This window comes from Miniopterus natalensis, chromosome 11, assembly GCF_054644295.1.
Source record: "Miniopterus natalensis isolate mMinNat1 chromosome 11, mMinNat1.hap1, whole genome shotgun sequence".
Lineage (NCBI taxonomy): Eukaryota > Metazoa > Chordata > Mammalia > Chiroptera > Miniopteridae > Miniopterus > Miniopterus natalensis.
In genome coordinates, this window is record NC_142091.1 from 29,628,009 (window position 1) to 29,636,262 (window position 8,254).

At 41.4% G+C, this 8,254-nt stretch overlaps 1 pseudogene; it reads right to left on the bottom strand.

Moving 5' to 3' along the window:
* On the bottom strand, window positions 1–937 carry LOC107532377 (glutathione reductase, mitochondrial pseudogene; annotated as a pseudogene).
* Between the last annotated feature and the right edge of the window lie 7,317 nt (window positions 938–8,254).

An 8,254-nucleotide genomic window follows, 5' to 3' on the forward strand; every position in this document is an offset into this window, starting at 1 on the left:
GTTGCTTTTACGAGGTTCAGTTTGAATTCACAGTTTAAATTCAGGCCCCTAGAATTTGGGTTTCACCCAATGGCCCAAGCAGCCAGTCAGCATCTGGAATTGTGGTCAAGGTGGGTTTCCTACCAGGAACTTCCAAGCCCGAGTAAGTCTTTTTAACTTCCTGACCTGCAAGTACCTCAGGACCTCTGTGCCAACATTCTCCAGCTCTTTAGTACAGTGGGAACTGATTCTTGAATCAAAATTTCTAAGTAACTATCATGCTGGATCACAAGTGATGTCTTAAAGCTCAGAGCAGAGAGGATCCCAGCCACCTCCACAGCAGTACATTCTGCACCAACAACGACACTGCGGCTGGGCAATTCTTCTAGTTGAAGAGAAATCCATCACTGGTTACTCCTAGGCTGGCACCAGGGATCTGGCTCTCCTGTGGATATGAAGGCGCGCCACCTGTTGCAATCAGGATGTGAAGAGCCATGGATTTTTCCCCAGTGACCTCTAATGTGGGCTTGGGTTCACACGTGAATGCTGCATGGCCAGGAATGATTTCTATATGGGCCTTGGTCAGATTATTTTGATAGATGGTGTTCAGGCGGTTCACACAGGCATCCAGCTTTTCCATTATAATCTGCCAATTGAATTTACTACCACAACTTTGAAAGCCATAGTCAACATGATCATGCATGAATTCAGAGTGGACAGCTGCGTTCCACATTACCTTTTTGGGTACACGTCCGACATTCACTCAAGTGCCGCCCAGCTTGTGGCTCTCCACCACGGCGACCATGGCGCCCAGCTCAGCCTCCTGGCGCACACTGGCCAACCAGCCCAACCAGCTGCCGATTATCAGGCAGTCACAGGCCACAGCACCAGCAGCAGGTGGTGGGTCTTTTGAAGGCCATAAGCAATTTTTTAAAGTGGGAAAATAGAGTTTAGCTATCAGATTTTAAATCTACAACAAATAAACAGTAATACATACAAATTACACAGTACTTACTGTAAGTTTCTAAGAACAATTCTAAGTGCTTTACATATGTTAATTAATTTGTCACAACAACTATTTAAGGTACATGTACATTAATGTCCCCATTTTGCAGATGAGAAAATTGAGGTGCTGAGTTTAAGTAATTTATAGAGCTGGTGGGAGATAGAACTGGTATTTTAATTCAGGCAGGCTAAACTCTAGATTTGGCATTCTTTTTTCTTTTTTTAATAGATTCTGGGTTCTTAATCACTTCCTTCCTAAGTCAAACAAACAAACTAGATAACAAACATAAAGCAAAGAAAGAAAAGAATGGTTATCAACTCTCTAGGAGGGAGGCTGTTTAAAAGTAACAAAAGATAACACAATATTAAAAAGCAATACAGCCCGGCTGGCACGGCTCAGCAGTTGAGCATCGACCTATGATCAGGGGATCGTGGTTCGATTCCCGGTCAGGTCAGGGCACATGCCAGGGTTTCGGGCTCAATCCCCAGCAGGGGGCGTGCAGGAGGCAGCCGATCAGTGACTCTCTCAACATTGATGTTTCTCTCTCCCTCCCTCTCCCTTCCTCCCTCTGAAATCACTAAAAACATATTTAAAAATATAAAAAGCAATACATTGGAGTACCCCAAAAATGTTATTCTGTACCCCAGAAAAATGGAAAGAACAAAAAGGAAATATTTACAGTATATATGGAAGATAACAGTTAACTCACATAAAAATTAATAAGAAAAAATATTCAATGGCCAAATAGAGAGGTGAAAAAGAACATAGATTATTTCCAAAAAAGAAATACTTACCTGAGAAAAAATATTTAACCTCATTAATAATGAAAGAAATGCTAGTTTAGCCAATGCTAAATTTGTTTTCCCTACCTAATTAAAAAATATATATACAAGCTTCTCGTCAAACACGTGGAGATGTGAGTGCACCCAGAGAGGGCATGGAAACTCTGTGTCCTTTCCCCATACCTTGCCCTGTGCACTTCTTCCATCTGGCTGTTCCCAAGTCATAACCTTTTGTAATAAACTGATAAACAGTATGTTTGTATAAGAATTCTAGGAACTGACTTCAAAAGATACAGACTCTGACCTTTAGGCATTCTAGCTCCGGGCATTTGTTGGCCTTCAAATGTAAAACCAGGATGACGCACACTAGTCCATCACTTGACCAGTTCTGAGGTCCTTATCAGAGCAGACTCTGCTAGTGTGCACGCAGAGAACTTCTCAACCTCCTTCCCTTGATCTCTTGGTTCTGTTTCCCTTCTCCCTCCCTATAAAAGCCTCTGTCTGCACTAAGATGTTAAGATGGTCTTTGGGGCAAGAGTCACCCATCTTAGGCTGCCAGCTCTTGAATAAATCATTTTTCCTTACACCAAAACAAACAAACAAACAAACAAATGCTACCTGATATCAAACTATACCACAAAACCATAGTAATTGAAACAGCATGGTACTGGCATAGAAACAGACATATAGATCAATGGAACAGAATAGAGAGAGCCCAGAATAAATCCACACCTTTATGGTCAATTAATATTTGACAAAGGGGGCAAAAGATACAATGGATAAAGACAGTCTATTCAATAAATGGTGTTGGGAAAATTGGACAGATATTTGCAAAAAAAAGGAACTAGACCATCGTCTTATACCATACGCAAGAATAAACTCAAAATGGATTAAAGGCCTAAATTTTAGACTTGAAACCGTAAAAATCCTAAAAGAAAACATAGGCAGTAAAATCTTGGACATTTCTTGTAGTAATATTTTTCCTGATATATCTCCTAGGGCAAGGGAAACAAAAGAAAAAATAAACAAATGGGACTACCTCAAACTAAAAAGGTTTTGCACAGCAAAGGAAACCATCAACAAAATGAAAAGACAACCGAGTGGGAGAACATCTTCGCCAATGAGACATCTAATAAGGAGTTAATATCCAAAATTTATAAAGAACTTATAAAACTCAACACAAAAAAACACAAACAATCCAATTAAAAAATGAGCAAAGGCCCTGAATAGACACTTCTCCAAAGAGGACAAACAGATGGCCAAGAGACATATAAAAAGATGCTCCGTGTCAATAATCATCAGAGAGATGCAAATTAAAACCACAATGAGGTATCACTTCACCCCTGTCAGAGTGGCTGCCATCAATAAACCAACAAACAAGTGCTGGCGAAGCTGTGGAGAAAAGGAAACCCTAGCGCCCTGCTGGTGGGAATGCAGCTTGGAGCAGCCACTGTGAAAAGCAGCATGAAGTTACCTCAAAAAATTAAACATGGAACTGCCTTATGATCCAGTGATTCCACTTCTGGGAATATATCCAAAGAAACCCAAAACACTGATTCGAAAGAATAGATGCACCTTATGTTCACTGCACCATTTAAAACAGCCATGATTTGGAAGCAGCCCAAGTGTCCAACAGTAGATGAGTAGATAAAAAAGCTGTGGCACAGCCCTAGCCGGTTTGGTTCAGTGGTTAGAGTGCCAGCCTACCTACTGAAGGGTCCCTGGTTCGATTCTGGCCAATGGCACATACCTAGGTTGCAGGCTCCATCCCTGGCCCCGGTCAGGGCATTTGTGAGAGGCAACCAATCGATGTGTCTCTATCACATCAATGTTTCTTTCTCTTTCTCTCTCTCTCCCTTCCGCTCTCTCGGAAAAAATATTCTCTCGTGAGGATTAAAAAAAAAAAGCTGAGGTACATTTACACAATGGAATACTACTCGGCCATAAAAAGGAAGGAAATCTTACCCTTTGCGACAGCATGGAGGGACCTGGGGAGCATTATGCTAAGGGAAATAAGCCAGGCAGAGAAAGACAAGGACCATACGATTTCACTCATATGTGGCATCTAATGAACAAGGGATTAAGAAAACAAAACAAAACTCACAGACGCAGACAATAGTATAGTGATTGCCAGAGGGAAGGAGGGTTGGGAGGAGGTGGAAGAGGGGAGAGAGGGAACAGAGGGGATAAATGGTGATGGGAGGAGATTTGACTTGGGGTGGTGAACACCCAATATACAGATGAGATATTATAGAACTCTATATCTGAAACCTAAATAATTTTATTAACCAATGTCACCCCTATAAATGCAATAAAAACTTTTTTAAATAAAAAAAGAAAAAAGTAAACAAATAAATGCTTTAAAAACAAACAAAAAAAATACACAATATTAAAGGAGACCAACTGTTCTTGGCCAGGGCGTAAAATAAACTGGCATTCTCAAACATTGCTGGTAGAAGCATAAAGTAGTAAAGCCTTTCTGTCAAACTGCCTTGTAATATAAGCCAAGAATTTTAAATATTTATATAATTTGATCTCTCCTGGAAATCCAGCCTAAGGAATGAAGTATAAATTTAGAAAAAGCTTTATGTTCAATGCACAATAATTCAGATGGAAAATACTGAAAGCTATCTAAATACCTGACAACCAGGAAAATATATATATACACACACACACACATATAATGCTGTTATTGAAACTATATTTACCCAATATTTAAAAAGTTGGGTAAATATTACTGTTATATTTTTAAATGGAAAAAGAGCCAGGATACAAATTTATATTTATTATAAAATGCATATGAGCACAACTATTAAAGAAATAAGCCAGTGAAAGACTAAAGAGAAAAATATCAAATATACTAAATTGTTAAGAATTTTTTTTTTTTATACTTTTTGTTACTTACCAAATTTTTTATAATGAACACTGATTACTTTTACAATGGGGAAAATAAATAAAATAAACTTTGCTTTTAGAAAACAGTTAGTGGTAAGGAATATAGTAATATTGTAATAACTATAATTGGTTTCAGGTGGGTGCCTGACTTATCGGAGGGGATCACTTTGTCAGTTATATAAATGTCCAACCACTATGCATACACCTGAAACCAATATAATATTGAATGTCAATTGTAATTGAAAAATTAAAAACGAAACAAAACGGTTTAAAAGGCTGTGCTATTTGTTGAGCTGACTGATCCCAATTACTGCTGTCCCTCACTGGCACCACTATCTGCCCAGGGGAGTGGGGTGCATCTTCTCTTTGAAGAGCCAGCTCTGGAGATAAGCCTCCATTGACCTGTGGGCCTGCTGGTCTGCAAGCAATGCCAGATAAGGAATTTTAAACACAGAAGGATACAGAGGACTGGCTGGTCTGCATCACAAGAGCCCTATCAGTGGAGTTTTTGTTTCCTCTGGTCAGTGGCCCTAAAAGAAAGAGAGATTACACTGTAGCTTTTGCACTCTGTCCAGGACGCCAGGCTCCACCACTTAAAGAGCTGAGATGGATAGCTCTGGCAGCAGAGGAATGCCGGGCTGGGGAGAGAGGGGAGAAAAACACCCGGTGCTGAAGGAGGAAGATAAGATCTCCAAACAATGACACCCGTTCTGGTTAACAGTTTCCAAAGCCCCAGGAACAAACAGAAACCGCTAGGGAAGAGGGAATCACAGGCCAGTAGGAATTCCCTGGCCCGGCCCATGGGAAGGGTCAGGGGCCCTTTGAATTCCTACTCCTGTTCTCATTCTTTCATTTGCCAATGATTAATTGGGCACATAGGAGGGCCAGGTAGGCTTTGCTTATAGACTCATACAAGAGACAAACAGGCAGACAGACAATTAGGCTCAGTGTCCAGGATGCTATGGCTGTGATAGCAGGAGCATCTTCAGCTACTGAGAAAGGAAACGGACTCTAAAGTAAAATCTGACCTTACAAGAGGAATTAGCCTGAGGAAGGTGAATGGCGGTAGGAGAGAAAAAGGATCTTCCAGGCTGAGGAAAAGGCTGAGACCTGCAGGAAGCTTAAGACATCCGGAATGGAAGCGGGATGAGAAGTGGTTTCTTTCAGTTCCCCTTAGATCGAGCTATAGGAAAAATAAAGAAAAAAAATAGATTTGTGAAGCCTTCTTCCTCCTTTTAAAAGTTGGCCCTTTTCCTTTGTCCCAGAGCATGCTGTTATTGGTTCTCTTAACTCTTGTGCTGTTGTTTCAAGCTTGCAGAGGAAAGGGGCAGAGGCAGCCCAAGGTTGGGGTCTGAGATCCACACAGAGGCTGTGGCCATCACACACAGATGGGACTAACCGGCCAGGCCAGAGGTGATTCATGTTGCCCTTCCATCGCAGCTGCAATAATTTTCCTTTCCAAGGGGACAATGGTGGGTGTGGGGGTGTCATTCAGTCATTCTGCATGTGCTGAGTGCAGAGTGGGTATTTGCTGGTGTGATTCACAGCCACGTGGGGTAGGTAATGCATGCAAACACGAACGGTATGTATTTATTTGATATGAGACAACATACTATGAATCCTGAGTATGTGTTTAACATTATGTGAAGTGCTGGGGAGAAAGAAGATAGGAAAACAACCTATTCTGATGTAGATCATGGTCTACTAGCTGTGTGAATATGTAGTGCAAAGAGAAGATGGGAAATCAGCATTGAAACGCAATTTAAAACTACATGCTTCATTATCTTGTGAACCTAACCATATAGATTGACTGGCTCTCTGTCCTTTTGTACAACTCATTTAAGGGCTGAATTGAATAACAGGTGGGTTTCTCACAGCTCCTTCACAGCTTTTGAACACACATTTCTCCTGTGAGATGAGAAAACTCATAAGAATATGATATGGTCAAAAAGATATGAAGTCAGAGAGCTTGAGTTTGAACTACCCTCCCAATTCTACCTTGAGTGTGAATGTGGCATCTGGAGCTGATGCAGTCACCTTGCAATCATGAAATGACAAGCAAAAGACTAAATATCGACCTGGTAAGGACAGTGATTCAGGAAAAGAAACTAGCTCCTTGATGTCATCACTGTGAAGCTGAATCAATACCAGCACCACCTCCTGGACTCCTAAACCCATACTTTTTTAGACCACTGTGGTTAGGTTTCCTGCATTTTGCAGCCAAATCTATTCTTAAGTAATGTCAATATACGACAGGCTTATTGTGACAACGAGGTGAGATTAATGTACAAAATACATAGTGGAGACTCAATAAATAATAGTTCTCTTTACATTTCATTTCACAGAAAAGTGATATCATTCCCTCTGTATCAGTAGTGTTAACATTTTATACAAGCTTCTTTTAAGAATGTCACCTAGAATGGATTATTTTTTTCAGTCATCTCAGGTTTCACTCTAGAATTTTCCAAGGCCACAGAAAGGCGAGGAAAGGACTAGAAAGCATATCTTGTTTAGCAGAAGCCTGAGTATAAAAAAATCCCAGGTAACTGTCAAAGCGAGATTGGGAAAAACAATCTCTTTAGTAACTATTAATGAAAATGTTCTTCTGCCTTCCCCTCCCCAGCTGCTTGCCAAGGTTCCTCAGGCCTGCCTGCAACTGACTTCAAATGAGAAGGCAGGAAGCACGCAGGGTGCCCTGCACAACGCGGGCTCATAGGAGACCCTCAGTAGATGCTCTATTTTCCCTTCCTCTCTTCTCCCTGCCTGTGCTCTCACAGCCTCAGTTTACTGAAGAATCAGACTCAGTGGGGAAGGGAGCCCCATGAAGAAGACACTGTTAGCTCGAAAGAGGAGGAGCAGTCAGGGCGTGATTAGTCCAAGGATTGGGAGCAACAAGGAACAAGGGTTTGAAAATGTTCAGAGTCAAGCAGTTTGGAAGCAAGTTTCTGAGAAGCAGGTGTCTGGGATCTCTCTGTCTTAAAATAGTGTTGTGTGTGTGTTTTTATGTCTGTGTGTATATGTGTCTCAACTTAAAGTGCCCATCCAGAGAAAGAGTGTTCAATAAATGTTTGTGCAAGTATGGATCCGTGAGTGGGTGGATAGAACTTTTCAAGTTCTCTGTTGCAACTACTCAAATTTTCTGTTATAAGTTGAAAACAGCCACAGATAATATGTAAAGGCACTCATGTGTCCCAATAAAACCTTATTTACAAAATTCGGTAGTGGTCTGAATTTGGCCATGGGTCCTAGTCTGTCCGTCCTTCTCTGGACTACGTCCACACCTGGGAGTGCCCCCCTGGAACTGCAGCAGCCGTTCTGCTACCAGCCTGAGGATGGAGATGGAAAGGTGCAGATAAATACGCCTGGTTCCTCAACAGGAGCCTCTAATCCCTTTACAGCTGAAACCACCCCTACTCCGTGCTTCTTAATCTTGTGAGATACGCGATTTCCTTTTTATTGTGTCCACTTGAGTGGGCTTTTCTCTTACTTGCAGCCAAGAGCATCTTAGCTGCCACACTGCCTTAAGAGGAAATCCTCCGTCTTATCTACTTCCCTCACCAGCTTGCAGTGGAACACAAATGCTCTGAAGGCT